The sequence below is a fragment of the Pseudochaenichthys georgianus genome, unplaced genomic scaffold, assembly GCF_902827115.2.
Source record: "Pseudochaenichthys georgianus unplaced genomic scaffold, fPseGeo1.2 scaffold_416_arrow_ctg1, whole genome shotgun sequence".
NCBI classification, from domain to species: domain Eukaryota; kingdom Metazoa; phylum Chordata; class Actinopteri; order Perciformes; family Channichthyidae; genus Pseudochaenichthys; species Pseudochaenichthys georgianus.
In genome coordinates, this window is record NW_027262981.1 from 70,258 (window position 1) to 92,500 (window position 22,243).

Consider the following 22,243-nt stretch of genomic DNA (forward strand, 5'->3'; position numbering starts at 1 on the left):
AGCCCGATCCCCGATCCCAAACTAATTCTTGTTGTATTTCAAACATGGTAGTTTTTCCGCTCTGTGCAGGAACAGCAGCGGCAGCACATAACTGCTGGGCAGACAGAACCAGACTCCGGATGTTAAAACAACACATGCGTCGTAGCTGCTCAACACGTGAGACGACCCCAGAGACAAACAAATCAGATTCCCGCTAAACCTCACCAACAGAACCGCCATTATAGCCGTGATTGTGACGAGCACCTTTTGCTTTAATGTATCCGTCTTTCCCGCGTTCGCACCTTCTTCCCCCGGCCCTGCACGATTCAACACGCGGACAACGGAGATGTTGCAGAAAGAACTGACGATCAACGACAAAACCAGATTGCAGAAAAACAGAATCATGTTGAAATTATTGCCCATTTGAAGCCTTAACGTGATCAACCCGGCGAGAAGGAACCAAACAAACCCCACGCAGATGTTTCTGATCATAACCCCGCCCGATTTACTCAGGTTTCTGTAGGTGAGCGGGTGAACCACGGCCATGTAGCGCTCCATACATGTCAGCACGTGGAAGAACATCTTCACACAGGAGGTGATGGCGAACATGTTGCACCCCACCTTGACCATGTTTTGGTGGTTTTTGTAGGCGCCAGTGAAGCAGGTGACGGATGAGGACATGCCGAAGAGCTCCATGACCACCATGTGGAAGGTGAAGACGTCCAAAGGATTCATGGCCGCCGGGCGTTGCTTCCTCCAGCGCAGAAACCCGAAGCCCAGGATGAAGGTGGAGAGAGGGAGCAGGAGGAGGAGGTTGGTGACGGTGAAGGCGGCGAAGATGGAGGAACCGGGAGGGGAACTGAAGCAGGAGGAGGGGGTTCGGGAGGAGTTCTGGGAGGAAGAGGTGTTGGCGTCCATGGCGCTGAGGAAGAGGAGCGAAGGGGGCGAAGGAAAAAGAGAGGTTTTTAAATCTGTTTTGTCCCGGGGGAAAGATGCTCAATTCAAGAATAAATAAAGGTACAAATATCTAACATTTTTAAATATTTACTAATAATGAATTAAGTTGAATACAAAATAAATTATTGAATAAAATATTTATAAATTGAATACATACAAATAATATTAAAATATGTATGAAATGAAGAGTAAATAATAATGAGGCGTTTATTGTTATAATTCAATCTGAATATTGGACCAATGCCTTTCATTTTTAGAAGCTTACGAACTTAAAAAAGACAAAATATTGAAATCACATGGAATTCATTATTGATATATAAATAATTTCTATATTTATAAATTATATTTGTGATGTATTTTATGAAACAAAAATAACAGCAGTATTAAAATCCATGTTTTAGCCCATTTAGAGAATCTGTGTGAAAAACTCCAAACCTCCCATATTTGAAGAACACACCAGAACTGAAACTTTAAAATACGATGAGATGAAACATATGATATTGCTTTAGAGAGCACTAACCTCATCATCAGAGTCTCTGGTCCTTCTGTCTCAGCGTCTCCTCAGAAACGCTGTGTCTTGTCCTTATAACACTGTTGTATGTGTGTGTGTGTGTGTGTGTGTGTGTGTGTGTGTGTGTGTGTGTGTGTGTGTGTGTGTGTGTGTGTGTGTGTGTGTGTGTGTGTGTGTGTGTGTGTGTGTGTGTGTGTGTGTGTGTGTGTGTGTGTGTGTGTGTGTGTGTGTGTGTGTGTGTGTGTGTGTGTGTGTGTGTGTGTGTGTGTGTGTGTGTGTGTGTGTGTGTGTGACGAGGCGGGTGACTGCATGTTTTTTGCATGTTGAAAAAACTATTATTTCTGTCAGCGTTCCGAAGGCAAATTCAGGATAATCTCCAGGACAGTGTTTGTTTAAAGACACTCCAACAGAGCGAGGCGAGCTCAATCTGTTTTATGTTACACTTTTAAAGATGAGACCTAAATGCATTAATACAAAATACAAAAGGAAAGCAAGGTAAATATTTATAAAGACGAAAAAGAGCCATACTATGTTTAATTCAAGACGTTATTAAGTGCAGACACACTTCGCTGTTTGACCATTAAAGTGGATTCAAATGAGTTGAAACGTGAACTTATTCAAATGTTCAGACCCAACACGTCTCTGTGTGCTTTGTGTTATTTTAATACCTGAACAACTTGCAAATCACACTTAGTCCCAACCGGACGGTCAAGAGTTCACTTAACCATCATGGTGACTCATCTTTTGCTCATTCAACTTCAACCACAAAAAGGAAAATCTTTAAAAAAAAAATAGTGTATATTTCTTAACTTTTGTTTACATGCAGTAAGAAAACACTACTTTTTGGATTTGTGCAGGCACTATATTAGTGTGTATTACTTTGAGGGGTTAACTTTAACTCCAGTAAACAAAGTAGTGTGTGCAATAACATCCCATCATCTGTGTAATTCTGATCATCTATACGTTTTGTTTCAGAGGTCCAGTTATTACAGCCAGTGGAAACTGGAAAGCCCTCCTCTTTGATTGGTCCATCCTGTCTCTGTCCCCGCCCCCTTCCTAGCCCTGGACCAATCAGAGTGTAGATAACGAGAGAGGCTGCAGAAAGAAGTGCTGAGGCTCCGCCCACCTTTCTCAGGTACCTGACTGGACCTCTCAGTTGAGATGTGGAACAACACCTGTCCTGCTGTGAGTAAACTTTGTAAAGGTTTCATCATATTTTTACTTGACTACTTTTATTTAACAGCTTCGTTCTTTCCAAATTATTATTTTGGCATGAAAATATGAAATAAAATATGATGTTGTTGCTTAATTTTGTAGGTTTTTTATTCACAATTTTTTACATTTCTAATGCAGAAGTTTAACTGATACTAAAACAATTTTAACACAATGTCTACATGAAGCCCTACAAAAGTGTTTCACAAGCAGATACAAACTAAACACAACAGCAACACCTGCACACCCCGTAATAAATCTAACAAATTAGAAGTTTGACGTATTTCATTTATGGTATAAATGCATATTTTTAAGTTTAAAGAAGATATTTTACTTTAAAATGCTGTTGATGTAGAAGAGACATGAATAAGAGGGGACACATGTTGATGTAGAGGAGACATGAAGGAGAGGGGACACATGTTGATGTAGAAGAGACATGAAGAAGAGGGGACACATGTTGATGTAGAAGAGACATGAAGAAGAGGGGACACATGTTGATGTAGAAGAGACATGAAGAAGAGGGGACACATGTTGATGTAGAAGAGACATGAAGAAGAGGGGACACATGCTGATGTAGAGGAGACATGAAGGAGAGGGGACACATGTTGATGTAGAAGAGACATGAAGAAGAGGGGACACATGTTGATGTAGAGGAGACATGAAGGAGAGGGGACACATGTTGATGTAGAAGAGACATGAAGAAGAGGGGACACATGTTGATGTAGAAGAGACATGAAGAAGAGGGGACACATGTTGATGTAGAGGAGACATGAAGGAGAGGGGACACATGTTGATGTAGAGGAGACATGAAGAAGAGGGGACACATGTTGATGTAGAAGAGACATGAAGAAGAGGGGACACATGTTGATGTAGAAGAGACATGAAGAAGAGGGGACACATGTTGATGTAGAGGAGACATGAAGAAGAGGGGACACATGTTGATGTAGAAGAGACATGAAGAAGAGGGGACACATGTTGATGTAGAAGAGACATGAAGAAGAGGGGACACATGTTGATGTAGAGGAGACATGAAGGAGAGGGGACACATGTTGATGTAGAAGAGACATGAAGAAGAGGGGACACATGTTGATGTAGAAGAGACATGAAGAAGAGGGGACACATGTTGATGTAGAAGAGACATGAAGAAGAGGGGACACATGTTGATGTAGAAGAGACATGAAGAAGAGGGGACACATGTTGATGTAGAGGAGACATGAAGGAGAGGGGACACATGTTGATGTAGAAGAGACATGAAGAAGAGGGGACACATGTTGATGTAGAAGAGACATGAAGAAGAGGGGACACATGTTGATGTAGAAGAGACATGAAGAAGAGGGGACACATGTTGATGTAGAAGAGACATGAAGAAGAGGGGACACATGCTGATGTAGAGGAGACATGAAGGAGAGGGGACACATGTTGATGTAGAAGAGACATGAAGAAGAGGGGACACATGTTGATGTAGAGGAGACATGAAGGAGAGGGGACACATGTTGATGTAGAAGAGACATGAAGAAGAGGGGACACATGTTGATGTAGAAGAGACATGAAGAAGAGGGGACACATGTTGATGTAGAGGAGACATGAAGGAGAGGGGACACATGTTGATGTAGAGGAGACATGAAGAAGAGGGGACACATGTTGATGTAGAAGAGACATGAAGAAGAGGGGACACATGTTGATGTAGAAGAGACATGAAGAAGAGGGGACACATGTTGATGTAGAGGAGACATGAAGAAGAGGGGACACATGTTGATGTAGAAGAGACATGAAGAAGAGGGGACACATGTTGATGTAGAAGAGACATGAAGAAGAGGGGACACATGTTGATGTAGAGGAGACATGAAGGAGAGGGGACACATGTTGATGTAGAAGAGACATGAAGAAGAGGGGACACATGTTGATGTAGAAGAGACATGAAGAAGAGGGGACACATGTTGATGTAGAAGAGACATGAAGAAGAGGGGACACATGTTGATGTAGAAGAGACATGAAGAAGAGGGGACACATGTTGATGTAGAGGAGACATGAAGGAGAGGGGACACATGTTGATGTAGAAGAGACATGAAGAAGAGGGGACACATGTTGATGTAGAAGAGACATGAAGAAGAGGGGACACATGTTGATGTAGAAGAGACATGAAGAAGAGGGGACACATGTTGATGTAGAAGAGACATGAAGAAGAGGGGACACATGTTGATGTAGAAGAGACATGAAGAAGAGGGGACACATGTTGATGTAGAAGAGACATGAAGAAGAGGGGACACATGTTGATGGATAAAGTGGGTTTTGCATTATAGGTGACCTTTAAGACCACATCAACACACTTTGGAGTGTTAAAACCTGACTACACTGCACGTCTAACCTCGCGTCTGATCTGATCCTGAATCAGTTTTCTGGCCGCACGTTAGTTTTCCCGCCCTGTGCAGAAACAGCAGCGGTAAAACCAGACTGCTGGGCAAACACAGCCAAACCACTGAAGTCAGCATCGTGCATCTGTAGCATTTACCCAAATCCATGGAGACGTAAATCAAGAGAAAGAGCAGCTGTCCCCCGAATCTGAAACAAAGAGCCAACATGATCGCCATGATGGTTCTGAACGCCCTCTTCTTGGATTGGTCCACCCTCCCTTTGTCCCCGCCCCCTTCCCCTGGCCCAGGACGAATCAGAGCGCGGAGAACGGAGAGACTGCAGAACGCCACGACAACCATGGAGAAGGTGGTGACGCAGAAATATGGTGCCATGCTGTCAATGAAAGTGGAGACAGGAAACCAGGTGAAGAAGAACAGCCAAGCGAACGCAATGCTCACGTTTCTGATCATGATCCCGCCCCTATTCCTCAAACGCAGGTAGGTGATTGGATGAACCACAGCCAGGTGGCGCTCCACACAGGTGAGGATGTAAAATGGCATGTGTCCGTTAGTGGAGGAAACGCAGAAGTAAAGACCAATTTTTAATAAAAGGGGGTTTGCCAAGATGGCGCAGAGGCAATTCAAGATGGAGCCGAGAACTCCAACCATCTCCATCACAGCCATGTGACGTGAAGACATCGGAGTGACTTCCTGTCGTGGAGAGAGGAGAAAGAAGTACTCAGATCTTGTTCTTGAGTAAAAATAGAAGTACCAGAGTGTAGGAATACTCAACCCAGTCTCATATCTAAACGTGTAATAACTACGTTGGTCCACAACTTGGGACGAAGTATTTCTACAAATACGCCCCCCCCCCCCCCCGCAGAAAAAATAAAACATGGCCGACCTTCGTTTTATTCTTGGTGGAAAATGCCTATTTTAAGGTTGTAGAAGCTAGAAGCTAGAGATGACTTTCAAAGAGAAAAGCAAGCACACTCGGAATAAAGTATTATTTTATTTTTATGTTTTCGGATTTCACATCGCATAAACACCATTTCCCAACGTGCATTGCGGCTAAACCATCCAATCACCGAGCTGAGGATCTTGCCTACGTCTGTTTCCGGTATTGTTTATGACGATGTGATGTGAGATGTGAGACTGGATTGGAGAACGTATCTATGCCACAAATTTAGATGTGGATTTTGTTCAACTAATATGTTTGCGCTGTGGACCAACACTATACTTTGACGGGGAAGGGGGTAGCAATAAAGACAACACCATTAAACAGTTACACAACATAACAGAAATAATATCGATAGCAGCGTCCCTAGCAACCACCTTGGTAACAATGAAAACGTTGTATAGACACAATTTCCTGAATAATCTTCGTAATAACTAGCAAACTAAAGATCATGTACATCCACTGCACACATAATCTGAAATAACAACTCATATTTCTCGCATAAAATGACATCAAACCGCATTTTAATGGCCAAACTAACCTTAAAATAGGCATTTTACACCGAGAATAAAACGAAGTTCGGCCATGTTTTTTTTTTCTGCGGAGAGAAATTTGAAGATCACGTGACGTAGACGCCAGCCATTGGAATGTATGGTGAAAAAAAACGTAGGGATCTTACAATTTCAGAGGCGTTTTTGTAGAAATACTACGTCCTACGTTGTGGACCAACGTAGTTATTACACGTTTAGATTTGAGACTGGGTTGGAATACTCTGTTATGGTAAAAGTCCTGCATTCAAAATGTTCCTCAAGTGAAAGTAGAAACGTATCAGCATCAAAATATAGTGAAAGACAGTAAAAGTAGTCGTTGTGCAGATTGGTCCATTTCAGAATAATATATATGATATGTTTTATAATGATTGATCATGAAAGTGTTCTCAAAGCTGGTGAAGGTGCAGCTAGTCTGAAGTACTTTGTATACTGCAGGGTAGCTGGTGGATTTACTCTAGGTGGAACTAAAGTCTGATTCAACACTTGGTTAGATTTCACATCATTCATCCACATCTGTGAAGTAACTAACGGTATTAAATACATGTAGTGGAGGAAAGGTACACCATGCACCTCTGAACTGAAGTGGAGAACTTGTACACAATAGCAACAGACTTGAGTAAATGTATTTAGTTACTTCCCACCTCTGACCGTTGAGTCTCGCCCTCGATATCTTTGCACTCCCAGGTAGAAGATGTAGGAGCAGAGGGGAAGAAGGACCAGGATGTTGGCGACGGAGTAGGAAGTGAAGATGATGAAGCTGGGTCTGCAGCTGAAGCAGGTATACTCGGAGGAATAGGAGGCATTCGAGGAGTTGGAGGACATGGCTGTTTCTATAAAAGAGGACAGAGGGGAAAAGGAACATGTAGATTAGAAATTGGGAAAACTTCAGGAAAATGCATAAAAAACCTTCCGAATGCCATGAAATGACTCGTCTGTCTGTTTGTGTTTAGGTAACACTTGAAATAGTCCACATACATTTTAAGGAAAGTAAATATTGATCTTTTATTGGCAAGGCAAGTTTATTCATACAGCACCTTTCAACACGAGGCAATTCAAAGTGCTTTACAAAACTGAAAGACATGAAGAGCATTACGAAACATATTCAACTCATTTAAAAGCAGAAAGGGCGTTTTTACTTAAAAGTAGTAGTTTTTTATCATAATAATATAAAAAGTCACAAAGTAACTCACTTTTTCAGCAGCGTTTCTTCTTCTGTTGTGTGGTTTCTCCAAACTGAACGACAGCCTTCTGGGTTCTCCTCTATTCACATTCATATCTGCGTGCAGTGCGTCTTTTGTAATGGTGTTTGCATGAATATGGGATACTTTTGCATCTCAGAAAGCCAGAACAGGTATCATATTTAAGCCCTGAAACTTTATACTGTAAATCTCAGTAGACAAATGTCCTGTCTGTGCATGATGTCCAAAACATAGATCATAGATGCAAACAACAGCAGACACACGAAATCTTTAAATACGTAATTTAATGAAAGCACACAACTCTACACCAGCAGTTCTCCTTTATAACATTAACAAACACCATCAATATATATTATAAATAACTCCTTTGTTCCTAAATATACAGAAACATATCACCATGATTTGTACAGAAAACACATTTAAAGCCATTTGGAGTTACATTTCAGACCCAACTTGTAATAACTCAATGCAATTTCACTTTGAAACACTTATATTATAGCTTAACAGTTTTTATGCCTCAAAATATTCGTTAAATAGCACAATTTCTATTGAATACACACTTTCCTATGTCATCGCTAGCAAGTTAGAAAGAGGAATGAAATTATTTTACTATCATATGCACAGTAGCTATAGCTCAGTGTCCTCTGACAATGCAACATGGATTTATAAAATATATGAAACAATAGAAATAGTGCAAGAAGAAACAGATTAGAAGTAAATAAATGCTTCAAGAGACCAATGTGCAAGGAAAGGGGAAAGAAGTCAACTATAAACGTGTATGTAACATGGATTAAGATGTGCTACAAACTGAATTTAAAATGACTTTTCTTTCCCAGATGAAGGCCTTATTTTAAGATGTTTAATATAATGCTTATCAAAAGACTTTACAGATCAGCGAGAACACTTCATTTGAAAGGGTTGAGCTACTGACTCCCTGGAGGTCACATCCCACGGTCATATCTTTAATAAGAGATGAATTGGTCCAAAAAAGATTACAATACACAAAATCCCACGTCTTTGCTTTTTTAAGACTTTCGAAAAATGAACTTTTAAGACATTGTGATTCCAATTGATGGCTTTTTTCAGGTAAGACTGATTTTTAAGGATATGCGGGAACTTAACATCTTAAAAGGCTAAGCTACTGATTCCGTTATTGACACATCCCCATGTAATTTCTTACATGGCTTTAATAAGAGAGGAATTGGTCAAATTGGAGTGTTAGAAAAATATACACATATCAATACCCCATGTCTTAGCTTTTTTAACCCTTTGATTGTCTTCGTTTCCTCCCCCTTACTTTGGTGTTCGCGGTCAAATTTGACCGGTCCAGTTTTGACTGTTATTTCATTAACACAAAAACCATTAATCACCACGACATGTCATTTAACACCCTTTCAAACTGTACATATTGTATCAGAGTACTGGTACACATGAAACACTGCAGTACATATACAAAGAACAGACACTGAACATGTATTGTGTGCCAGGTGTGATCCATGTGGGGGGAGGGGCACATAAGAGCGGGAAATGTGTCTAATTGTTCTGTGTGTGTGTGTGTGTGTGTGTGTGTGTGTGTGTGTGTGTGTGTGTGTGTGTGTGTGTGTGTGTGTGTGTGTGTGTGTGTGTGTGTGTGTGTGTGTGTGTGTGTGTGTGTGTGTGTGTGTGTGTGTGTGTGTGTGTGTGTGTGTGTGTGTGTGTGTGTGTGCGTGTTTGTGTGTGCCAGGTGTGATTCACATGGGGGGATTGGGCACATAAGGGGGGGGACACACATTTATACCTCATTCACACCAACGCAACTCCGGTTCAAGCTCCGTGCTAGAGCTTTTCAGGTTCAGAATCGGTTCTTCGGTTTAGCTCCGGCTGTTTTCACACTGCCCAGAGTCCGACTGGTGCTGCGTCATTGCGTCATCGTTTGCGTCATGACGTAACCGTTTGCGTGCCTGCTTCATAAAGCCAAACCGCGCGGAAACCCTTCACAGCTGGCACCGACAACAACAACAATGGCCGATTGTGCTCCAGCTTCCTCTGTACCTCTTCGGAAGACCAGATTCCCAGTAGGTAGCTGGTCTCTTCAGTGGACCACTGCTGCTTGTTAAGTTTCTCCATCGTTGTGTACAAACTGGATAAAACGCAGGCTTGTTGTTGTTGTTCAAGAGTTGATCCCGACCCTGCCCCCGCCTAGACGTAAGCGTGACGTATACGGTGGTTTTGCTCTATCCGGACAATTTTTTGGAGCTTGAAACTAACCGAATTCCGGAGCTAAGAGGCTGCTCCGCTGCGGTGTGAACAGGAAAACCCGTGCTTTTCAAGCTCAAGCTCCGAACCGGCTCTGAAACACTGTTGGTGTGAATGAGGTATTAGAGTATGTGTGTGGGGGTGTGTGTGTGTGTTTTATCTGATCCGGATGGTTACTAATTCCTTTTCTTAATGGCGGTCATTTTTGACCCGGGAACACCATGGGTGTTACAAAGTTGACTAAATCATCCAAAATCCAATGGAAGGGTGATCAGCTATGTTATATGTTCAAATTTCTACTGTGAAGGATATCATAAAGCCTTAATGCAATCGAATGTAAAACAAAAAAAGTTATGATTGATGAAAGTAGTAAAGCGGTCAGATTTGACCCGAAGACAACAGGAGGGTTAAGACTTTTGAAAAATTGACTTAACATTCACCTATCATATATATTATGGGTCTCACATATATAAACATATATAAAAAACATGTCTATGACGTGTTTTGCTCAAAATACAAACAGATCAGAATTCTACCGGAGATAAAGTTACATGTTGCTGTGATGAAACTTCATCCTGTTCTAAACCACATCAAGGATTATTTCCGAAACAGCTCCTGTTCTGGAGCTCAAATGCTTTTTCTCTTGCAGGTTTATCATAAGGTGAGTTCCTTTTTTAATTTCCTGCTATTTAAACACAAGAGTTCTCCAGTACAAGCTAGCTCTGCGTGTTAGCGAGGCTTGCTAATGTAAACAAAGACGAGATTACATCCAAAACATGTCAGGCATTGTTTCTGATAGCAACTATCTGTCCAAAATTACGTAATATCGGCAGCAAATCTGTATCCGCTCGTTGTACCCCCGTTTTTAAAAGATTTGGGTACGGAGGAAAAGAGAAAGGGTTTTATTTTCTGACGCTGCGTGAGTTCCCAGACACACCGGGTGCACCAATTTATGTATAAAAGACATCAAAAAGTGCATTTTGCACGATAGGTCACCTTTTAGACATTTTGATTCCAATTGATGGCTTTTTTCAGCTAAGACTGTTTTTTAAAGATACGCGGGAACTTAAAATCTTAAAAGGCTAAGCTACTGATTCCATTAAAGACACATCCCCACGTCATTTCTGATCTTTAATAAGAGAGGAATTGGTGAACTTGGAGTGTTAGAAAAATATACATATATAACAATCCCATGTCTTAGCTTTTTTAAGACTTTCGAAAAATGGATAGGTCACCTTTTAGACATTTTGATACCAATTGATGGCTTTTTTCAGCTAAGACCTTCTTTTAAGGTACACAGGAACATACATGTTAAAGGGCTAAGCTACTGACTCCGTGAAAGACACATCCCCAGGTCATTTCCGATCTTTAATGAGACAGGAAGTGTTAGAATAAAATATATAGGTAAAAACCCATTAAAAATTTACTTTTAAGACATTTGAATACCAATTGAGGGCGTTTTTATCAAATAAGATCTTATTTTAAGGTACGCAGGAACATAACATCTTAAACGGCTAAGCTACAGACGAGCTGTTTGATTACTCAAAGTATAGCGCTGCTACTGGCGGCGTTTTCCCTCCCTGTGGAGGAACAGCAGCGGTAAAACTGTGGAGCTGGGCAGCCCAAACCAGAGAGCGACGCAGAGCACAACACACTGATCTCCAACTGCCTTCTCCAAATATTTTAACATACCTATGCAAACTATCATCCCAGATAACCCGAACACCAGGACTACAAATATGGCCGTTATGGTGTGAAACGCCCTCCTCTTTGACATGTTGACGCCGGGTCTTTCTCCTGGAGACGCACAACGGAGGACACGAAGAACAGAGATGCTGGAGAAAGAACTGACGAATAAAGAGAGGACCATACAGAGCAAAGACGGGAAGACGGCCATATTTGGTAAATGCACGTATGTTACGCTGATCCACCCGAAAGACAGCATCCAAGCACACCCGATGCAGATGTTTCTGATCCGAACTCCACTTGTTGTCTTCAATCGAAGGTAGGTGATTGGATGGACTACAGCCAAGTAGCGTTCCATACAGGTGAGACAGTGAAAAAGTGATCGTCCAGGTATGATATGCGAGCAACAAAACATCCCACAAGCAATTAGCCACCAATTATTCAAATTGAATCCCATGCAGTACAGAACTAATCCCACCAGCACGAACATCTCCATGGCCATCATGTTGAAGGTGAAGCAGTCGGCGTGACTCGAAAAAGTGGATTTCTGCCGCCTCCATCTTTGAAATCCCAGGCAGAAAATGAGGGCGCAGAGAGGAAGGTGGATGAAGACGTTGGTGACGGAGAAAGCTGTGAGGACGAATAGACCGGTGGTGGAGTTTAAGCAAACGTGGCTACTGAACAGGACCTGAAATGGATAGGAACCATTGTTGATGGACATCGTGGATCAATGGAGGCGTCTAGAGGGAAAAACAAGTGACATGAGGAACAATTAGCAGAGAGGAGGATCTGAAAGTCTTTATATCAAACTCTAGTGATTCGCGAATGATTCGATTATTTTGAACGGCTCTTTCGTACGAACGAAGGGAACCGAGTCGTACTTGGTGAGAGCCGTTCTTTTTATCTTTGGTTCACTGCAGTGGCTGTTCTAGACCAATTTTACTGGGAGGGCCAGGCTGGGGCCAGTTATTTCATGAGAGGGGCAACAATAAAAGTGGGTTAAAAAGACAAAGACAGTATAAAGTAATTGTGTAAAATAAGCATAAAATACAGTAATTGGTATTTGTTGTTGTAAAAGTATTTGTTTTAGTACATTTAAGTTCGTCCTTTGTTTCAGTAGTTTTTGTCATTTAGAGTATTTTTTTGTAACTTTAAGTGATCATTTAATTAAAAAACATAAGCAGTATTTGATTTTTATATAAGGTAATGAAGTTAAAATCAACTTTATTGTCAATCTTTCAGTTTGTGTGTACAGACAGAGAGAGATTGAAATACTGTTTCCCACAATCCCGAATATACAAACAAATGTATATACAAATATTTTTGCAAATATGTATATATATATACACAGAATCAAAGACACATTTTTACATGTGCACACATTAAGACCTAAATAAAAACATAACAATCAATATATACCAAAATAGCAGTCACTTCAATATTTGAGAATGTACATTTTTGCCAGATTGTCCACAGGAGCGTAAAAAGTGTCTGGTGCTGGGTTTGAACATGTCTCCACAGTACATCCAGGTCTTTGATCTGATTTAGTTCCAATAAAGCGAATATTGTAACTTTTTTTTAGAGGAGGGCCACAAGGGGGTCCCTGGTCAGTGTTACAGGGGCACTGGCCCCTGTTGCCCCCCCTAGAACCGCCCCTGGTTCACTGCCTGCCATAAATCCGCTCGCCTTCCCGGGAAAGGCGAGCGGTACATTTCTGGCAAAACAGTCAATCATTATCCTGGTGATTATTTTGCAGATAAACCTATTAACCCCGCCCTCTTAAAAAAGAACGGCTCTTTTGAACGGCTCTTTCGTAATTCCCATCACTATCAGACTATGACACTGTCAAACATTTTCTATAAACTGTTTAAATAAAGAAAATATCAATTCAGCCTAACCAGTATACTCGCTGTGAGGGAAAGCAGTGACTAGTTCACCTTTCTTATGGTTGTCTTATCAGTATATCATATCTGGTAACTGGCATTTTCCATAAAAAAAGGGTGAATTGGACCTTGCTTTTAAAAAAAAAAAAAAAAAGGTTATGTGGAATAACATACTGTACATGTTTTATTCTGAAAAATACCCTTCAGCTATACAAAATGCATGCATAGCCCCTACAGTATAGCACATACAGCTCATATACTATTGTTTTAAGTTCATTATTTTGTGCAGTAATGATCATTTACTTATTTTCACCATTTTGAAATGTTATTATAGAGTAGGCATCCCTTCAATACTTCTATATAATGTTTTTTAAAGGGTCAGAAGATAAGACAAAGTATATTTAAATGTAGTTATATACTTTAAATTGCACTTTTAAGACCAGAAATAAATTTAAAACTGCTCTTAATTTATTACATTGCATTTAGCTGACGCTTTTATCCAAAGCGACTTACAATAAGTACATTCGACCAGAAAGACACAACCTTGAGGAAAACAGAATCATATAAGTACATCAGGTTTCATAGAGCCAATCATTTCAAGTGCTGCTCAACTGGCTTTAGATAAGCCAGTCCTTTATTAGTATATAAGTGCTCTGTTAGCATTTATAGATATATAACCTGTTATCTGTGTTTGCAAGTAGCCATTTCTTTATAGTAAGCAGTCACAAGCAAAACAAGGGTATTTTAAAGTTAAACAACATTTCCTGCACATTAAAACATATTAAAACTAAATACATATATTCTTCAATTATTCATATACTGTGAGCACCAGGTCAGTTGTATTTTAGAGCAGTAAAAGAGACAAACCTAGACCGTAGGAGTTGTTTCGTGGCTGCTGCTGAACACCTGCTGCTTACGTATGGCATGTCGGGTGAGTGTGTTGTGTGTTAAATGCACGGGACATATGGATGTTTGCATATCAGAAAACAAGCAAAAATCACATCTCCCGTGCTGTAGGGAAATCTTATTTCCATGTTCTTTTCACAGTGCAGTGAGATTGTGGTTTCACAGGCATTAACTGGGGTTATCAGGTCTATATGCAAAGGCTGAGACATGACACTGTGAGTCAAACAAGGCCTTAAACATCTGGACTTGTTATGTTCATATTCTATTTAAAGTTCATGAGAAAAACAGGTCTTTATTGAGACGATTTTACACTTTTATTCTGATTCTTGTTGATCCTGAGAATGTTGATGAAAAGCACCACCTTAGAAGTCTGCTGAGCATCCAATGAACTCTCAGCATTTCATTTATTTCCCCATCCATCCACCTTATGCCCTCACACTTTTCTACTTTCAAGACATTTTGATACCAACCAAGACTTCAGCTAATACTGTTCTTTTAAGGATACGCGGGAAATTAAAATCTTAAAAGTCTAAGCTAACTGACTCCATTAGAGACACATCATCAGGTCATTTCTGAACTTTGATAAGAGAGGAATTGGTCAAATTGGAGTGTTAGAAAAATATACATATATAAAATCCCATTTTTTTTTTAAGTATTTCAATAAATTGGTCTTGAAGACATTTTGATACCAATTGATGGCTTTTTTCAGCTACAGTAAGACTGTTTTTTTAGGTACGTAGAAACTTAAAACTTAAACCTACTGACTCCGTTAAAGACACATGTCTGATCTTTAATAAGAGAGGAATTGGTCAGAAAAATATTACAATACACAAAATCCCATGTATTAGCTTTTTTTAAGTCTTTCGAAAAATTGATTTTTAAGACATTTTGACATTTTACCTGACTTTCTTTATCACCTGCTCACCTGTTGCTATGCTACTTTCCCCTCATCAACCTTGCATAAAAAACCTTTTTTGTTGTGTTTCTTCTCGCTTTTGCTTTCCAGCCTCTACTTCTGATTGAACTCGCAAGTAAGCCTAATGTAATATATCTTTACAATAAATCCCCTTTTGTTGCCGTTTCTTCCCAAGAAATGAGCATGAATATATAATACTGAAAAAGAAAATCTACAATTAGTCATCAACAGTCCGAATGCACCAACTCCAGTATTTTCATAACAGTAGTGGATGGAAACATGCATTACGTTGTGTATTTTTTCCAGGTTTTAGGTAATGTGCACGCTTAAAACATCGATAATATTGAGATTAATAAAAAATCACACTTATTTGTATTTGTTTATTTATTAATTCGGGATAAAAAGTAAGACAAATACGACACTCCAATAATATATTCAAGACACAAAAACGGAGGCCCAGACAACAAAGAGCAAGTATTTAAAATATATCTTACGGATATTTTAAAATATGAGAGTTCATGTATTATAGGCCTACAGAATAATTTACAACCTACAAAACCCTTGGAGCTGTTGAGTTTCAGGAAGTTCTTCTTCATCCACGCCTGTATCTCCTCCAGGCAGGCAGTGAGTGTGGGTGAATGCAGGGCTGCAGAGGAGGTAGGGTTGATCCTGAGGTACAGTTGAGTTTCATTAGCGTAGCTATGGAATGATGCTCCATGTCGGCTGATGATAGAGCCAAGGGGGAGCATGTAGAGTGTGAAGAGGGTGGGGCCGAGAACTGATCCTTGAGGAACACCACAGGTGATGTTGTGGGTACCCGACTCTGCCTCGCCCAAGGAGACGTACTCTGTTTTCCTGGTGAGGTATGATCTGAACCAGTCAAGGGGAGAGTCAGAGAGTCCGATGGTGCAGTGCAGACGATGGAGGAGGATGCCGTGATCGATGGTGGCGAAAGCTGCAGTGAGATCGAGGAGAATGAGAAGAGAGGGAGAGCCGACATCAGCAGGTCGTTGGTGACCCTGACCAGGGCAGTGTATGTGCTGTGGCCTGAGCGGAAACCAGACTGGAACTTCTGGAATTGTCTTTACTAACAACTGCTGCTCTGACCTCTTTTTAAAGACAAACACGAATAAAGACATTTTTATAGTTTTATTATCAACCTCTTTTCATACCTGAACACCTCTGCAAAACACACTAACGCCTCTATATTGAATTGTTTTGTCCTGACAATAGTGATTATATTCTGTTATTTGTAGAGCGGTGCACATATCAGTCCAAAAATAACTTGATGAGTCAGCATTTCAGCAATTCCTGTTAGCTTGTTTTCAATTCGAGCAGTTTTGTTTAGATGCTTGAAGAAGGTATGTGGTTAACACAAGCTAAGAGATTTAACGCTTTGTTCTACAACATAAAATACGTCAATGAAGTGGCGGTTGTCTAAATGAGACTCTGAAACTTCATCATGCTGAACATTAGCCACCTTTAGCTTAGCGGTGGTGACGTAAAGACAGGTGACCGTGCTGTAGTTCCTTTATAGCCCAACATTAGCCGCCTTTAGCTTAGCGGTGGTGACGTGAAGTCATGTGACCATGCTGTAGTTCGATGAAAGAAAGTACAGGTATTTGGGTTCAACATGTAAGAAGTAGAAAGTACAGGTATTTGAGTTCAACATGTGAGAAGTAGAAAGTACAGGTATTTGTGTTCAACATGTGAGAAGTAGAAAGTACAGGTATTTGAGTTCAACATGTAAGAAGTAGAAAGTACAGGTATTTGAGTTCAACATGTAAGAAGTAGAAAGTACAGGTATTGGAGTTCAACATGTAAGAAGTAGAAAGTACAGGTATTTGTGTTCAACATATAAGAAGTAGAAAGTACAGGTATTTGAGTTCAACATGTAAGAAGTAGAAAGTACAGGTATTTGAGTTCAACATGTAAGAAGTAGAAAGTACAGGTATTTGTGTTCAAAATGTAAGAAGTAGAAAGTTCAGGTATTTGGGTTCAACATGTGAGAAGAAGAAAGTTCAGGTATTTGTGTTCAACATGTAAGAAGTAGAAAGTACAGGTATTTGTGTTCAACATGTAAGAAGTAGAAAGTACAGGTATTTGTGTTCAACATGTAAGAAGTAGAAAGTACAGGTATTTGTGTTCAACATGTAAGAAGTAGAAAGTACAGGTATTTGTGTTCAACATGTAAGAAGTAGAAAGTACAGGTATTTGGGTTCAACATGTAAGAAGTAGAAAGTACAGGTATTTGTGTTCAACATGTGAGAAGTAGAAAGTACAGGTATTTGAGTTCAACATGTAAGAAGTAGAAAGTACAGGTATTTGAGTTCAACATGTAAGAAGTAGAAAGTACAGGTATTGGAGTTCAACATGTAAGAAGTAGAAAGTACAGGTATTTGTGTTCAACATATAAGAAGTAGAAAGTACAGGTATTTGAGTTCAACATGTAAGAAGTAGAAAGTACAGGTATTTGAGTTCAACATGTAAGAAGTAGAAAGTACAGGTATTTGTGTTCAAAATGTAAGAAGTAGAAAGTTCAGGTATTTGGGTTCAACATGTGAGAAGAAGAAAGTACAGGTATTTGGGTTCAACATGTGAGAAGTAGAAAGTACAGGTATTTGGGTTCAACATGTGAGAAGTAGAAAGTACAGGTATTTGGGTTCAACATGTAAGAAGTAGAAAGTACAGGTATTTGTGTTCAACATGTGAGAAGTAGAAAGTACAGGTATTTGAGTTCAACATGTAAGAAGTAGAAAGTACAGGTATTTGGGTTCAACATGTGAGAAGTAGAAAGTACAGGTATTTGTGTTCAACATGTAAGAAGTAGAAAGTACAGGTATTTGGGTTCAACATGTAAGAAGTAGAAAGTACAGGTATTTGGGTTCAACATGTAAGAAGTAGAAAGTACAGGTATTTGAGTTCAACATGTGAGAAGTAGAAAGTACAGGTATTTGTGTTCAACATGTAAGAAGTAGAAAGTACAGGTATTTGTGTTCAACATGTAAGAAGTAGAAAGTACAGGTATTTGTGTTCAACATGTAAGAAGTAGAAAGTACAGGTATTTGTGTTCAACATGTAAGAAGTAGAAAGTACAGGTATTTGTGTTCAACATGTAAGAAGTAGAAAGTACAGGTATTTGTGTTCAACATGTAAGAAGTCAAAGTAAAAAGTCGTCAGAAAAATAAGTAGCGGAGTAAAGTACTGATACCAGAAAAATATACTTAAGTACAGTAACAACGTTTTTGTGCTCCACTACTTCCCACCTCTGCTATTCACTCTAAGCCTCCCTCCTTTTCTCTCTTACGTCCTTCTGGTTAATTGCTAGCTGTGACGTTTAGATCCTACTGGGACCCAAAAGCAGAGACTGACAAAAAGTTTAATAAACAAGGTAATCCAAGGCAGGTACTGACGACAGGGAGCTTGGCTGGCCGTAGTAAACCAAAAACAAAGCTGCGGGAAAACGTTTCCGACCAAAACTCAACAATAACTCCTTAACCAACTACAACAGACTCCAGGCTGCAGAAAGGCACTCCGGACCGCGGGACAGCATGAAAAATACTCTGGCAGAGAAGGGAGGTGAGGGCCAGGCTCTTAAAGAGCAGGTAATCAAGTGAGTGGGGACAGGTGTGCCTCATCTGCAGCCAGGAGTAACCAGCCATGCCCCCCTGTCACACACCAGCCCTGCAGAGACAGAAAGACAGAGGAGTGAGGGGTAAAAGGAGCACACAACAAGTTAAACACAAAAACAACAAAAGCCCCATGCAAAACATAACACTAGCCTCATTGTAAAAAAACCTTTTATTTGGGATCCTTCAAAGCTAAACTGAGCCCATAAGATTGTTTTACAACCACATCTATCCTCTGTTAGTAGCTGGCATGATGATATATGAAAACGGACCAACATCTCATATTCTCATCACATTTTTAATAACTGCAGGGTCTCTCGGTGTAGATGTCTCCGCCAAGACAAAGTATGGATGATTAGAAAGTCGAGAGAAATTGAGGAGGGCTCCACATCTAAATACGTCATCCTGGACTGTGGGAAGATTAGGCACTTCTTTAACAAAATTAAACACAGATCAATTAGTTAAGAAGTAATTGCCAGATGAAGTCATAACACAAGTGATGGTATTATAACAAACATGTAATTATATTCTTAAGACACCACGTTGTTAGTGTTTCTGACCTTCGTGCTACTGAGACGCCTCAAAACTGATGTCTGATCAGAAAAGTGTGTGTGTGTGTGTGTGTGTGTGTGTGTGTGTGTGTGTGTGTGTGTGTGTGTGTGTGTGTGTGTGTGTGTGTGTGTGTGTGTGTGTGTGTGTGTGGTGTGTGTGTGGTGTGTGTGTGTGTGTGTGTGTGTGTGTGTGTGTGTGTGTGTGTGTGTGTGTGTGTGTGTGTGTGTGTGTGTGTGTGTGTGTGTGTGTGTGTGTGTGTGTGTGTGTGTGTGTGTGTGTGTGTGTGTGTGTGTGTGTTGTTTAGAGTTCTAGGTGAGGCCCCGATTAATTTATTCCGGTAAACTACTCTGACCTCACTAATTGACCCGACCGAAGTTACTGAGTCTATGTAAGTTTACTGCTTGGCTCAGATCCACCAAACGTCAGCAAGATCTCACCTCTATTAACTCCCCGAAGAACCAGGTTCAATTAACTGCTGTTTCTATTCAGACAACTCTTTTTAATCTGTTTAAGCGATCCCGAAGGATTTTGGTATCAGTAAATGGGGTGTGTTCCTACCTAAACATGTGTGTGGCAGGGTGCAGTCTTACCTTTGAAGCAGGAGAGGAGAGCACAGATTTTCCCTTTTATTGTCCCAATCCAAAAGGTGAGATCAGTTTATTTGAAGAAAAAATAGGTCCAAACCAGTACAGAGACTTTACCTTTTAACACATTATAATCATACAAAACATATCAAAATGGGGTTATATATTTTTTATCTAAAACCTTAATTCATATTTATTCAAAAGTCCGTGTATGGATCATATATTCCGGATAGTTCTATTAACTACCAGCATAAAACCCATGTATGGATTCCGTTGGCTATAGCAACTTTCGGTATAAAATCATATATTCCGGATAGCTCTATTAACCACCAGCATAAAACCCATGTATGGATTCCGTTGGCTATAGCAACTTTCGGTATAAAATCATATATTCCGGATAGCTCTATTAACCACCAGCATAACCACTTACCGAGAGCCGTCTAACCCAGCTCTGAAAGACAGAGCCTACCGGGAGAGAGTATACCAGGGGTTTCCCCCCCTCCCCCCAACGAAAACCAAAAAAGCCAGTCTTTTTATGCTCAAAAAACCAGATAGAAAACCCACAAACACCTCCTCTATACCCAACCAACATATTCTATTGGCTCTGGCATAAGACACACCTTCCCAAGTTTGTGTAAAACAAAACATGACTAGACATATTCTATGACTATGACATAACCACCTTTTTGAGGCCTCAAATGTGTTTCTGCTTAAGTCCGGAGCCCCCCTCCCTGCTGTGAGAGGAGAGGAAAGAACCTGCCTACTCTCTTATCAGAGATTAGGGCATAAATCATTGTTAGGCCTTACACTCAACTTAACAAACCACTTTGTTTTGTTTATGCTGTAAATATAGAAAAACCTTTTCATTTTCATTGTGGGTTATACAAGAATATAATTGATTATATATAATTATAACTAACTTTCGTTTTAAGTATTCAACATACTATGAAGCTCTCAACAGTGTGTGTGTGTGTGTGTGTGTGTGTGTGTGTGTGTGTGTGTGTGTGTGTGTGTGTGTGTGTGTGTGTGTGTGTGTGTGTGTGTGTGTGTGTGTGTGTGTGTGTGTGTGTGTGTGTGTGTGTGTGTGTGTGTGTGTGTGTGTGTGTGTGTGTGTGTGTGTTTGCATATTGACAAACCTTTCCTGACTCTAATGCCTTTTCATACGGTTCATTTCTTTAGGCAATATGTTCTCGTCTCATACACCTGTTGCAGTGACACGAACCTCTAATGACTGAAACAATAACAACATCAGTCATTCATTCATTTCGACAAGTACTTCAACTTTACTGATAATAATAATAAATCAGTCGACTTAAAAATCGAACGTTTTGAAAATCTATTTATTGTCTGAGTTTACATTCAACACCAGTGTCCAGTGTCGTAATACATGAATGCAAATCTGACCCTGATTGTATGCGTCATTTAAAATAAACATTTGACAGAATTTAAATCCCAGCAATGACTTCTGTATTCAAATTTAAAAAGAAGATACGAGCCTGCAGGTAAAACATTATTCCGTGGTTTTGTTGGACTATCATGCAAATACAGCACATTAAAGACTGCATCTGATTCGATATCTACGATTTGGTATTAAACTAAAAGATATTATAGTTGTAGTACTTCAAAAGGCTCACTAGATGTCACCATTTATCTCTACGCTTTTGATGAATCCATTTAGATTTGACAGTTCAAGATTCTTTGTATACAGAACTACGGTGTAATTGCGTAATGTATGAGAATCTTAGATCCCAGATTCCTCAACAGTGCAATTTACAAGCAATACAAATAAATATATCAAAACAAAAATAGAAATATAGATAGTGCAGCTCTCTGTCTTCATGATTATAATTTTCTTTCCTTCATGTTTGTTTGCTTTTCCTTGAATTTGTTGTGTTGTTTTTATTAAATTATATTCCTAGCAGCAGTATTTTTATTTTGTATATCTCGTAACAATATCTTAAAATGCCAAAAAACTCAAATCTGCACAATCTGCTTTTCCTTTATTAGAGTTGTACCAGAAATGGCAGATTATGCAAAGTAAGTAGCTTGTGGTACTTTAAATATACTTGTTATGTTTTATCATATACATATCTTCTTGCACACTAGATGTCACCATGTATCTCTAAATTTGATC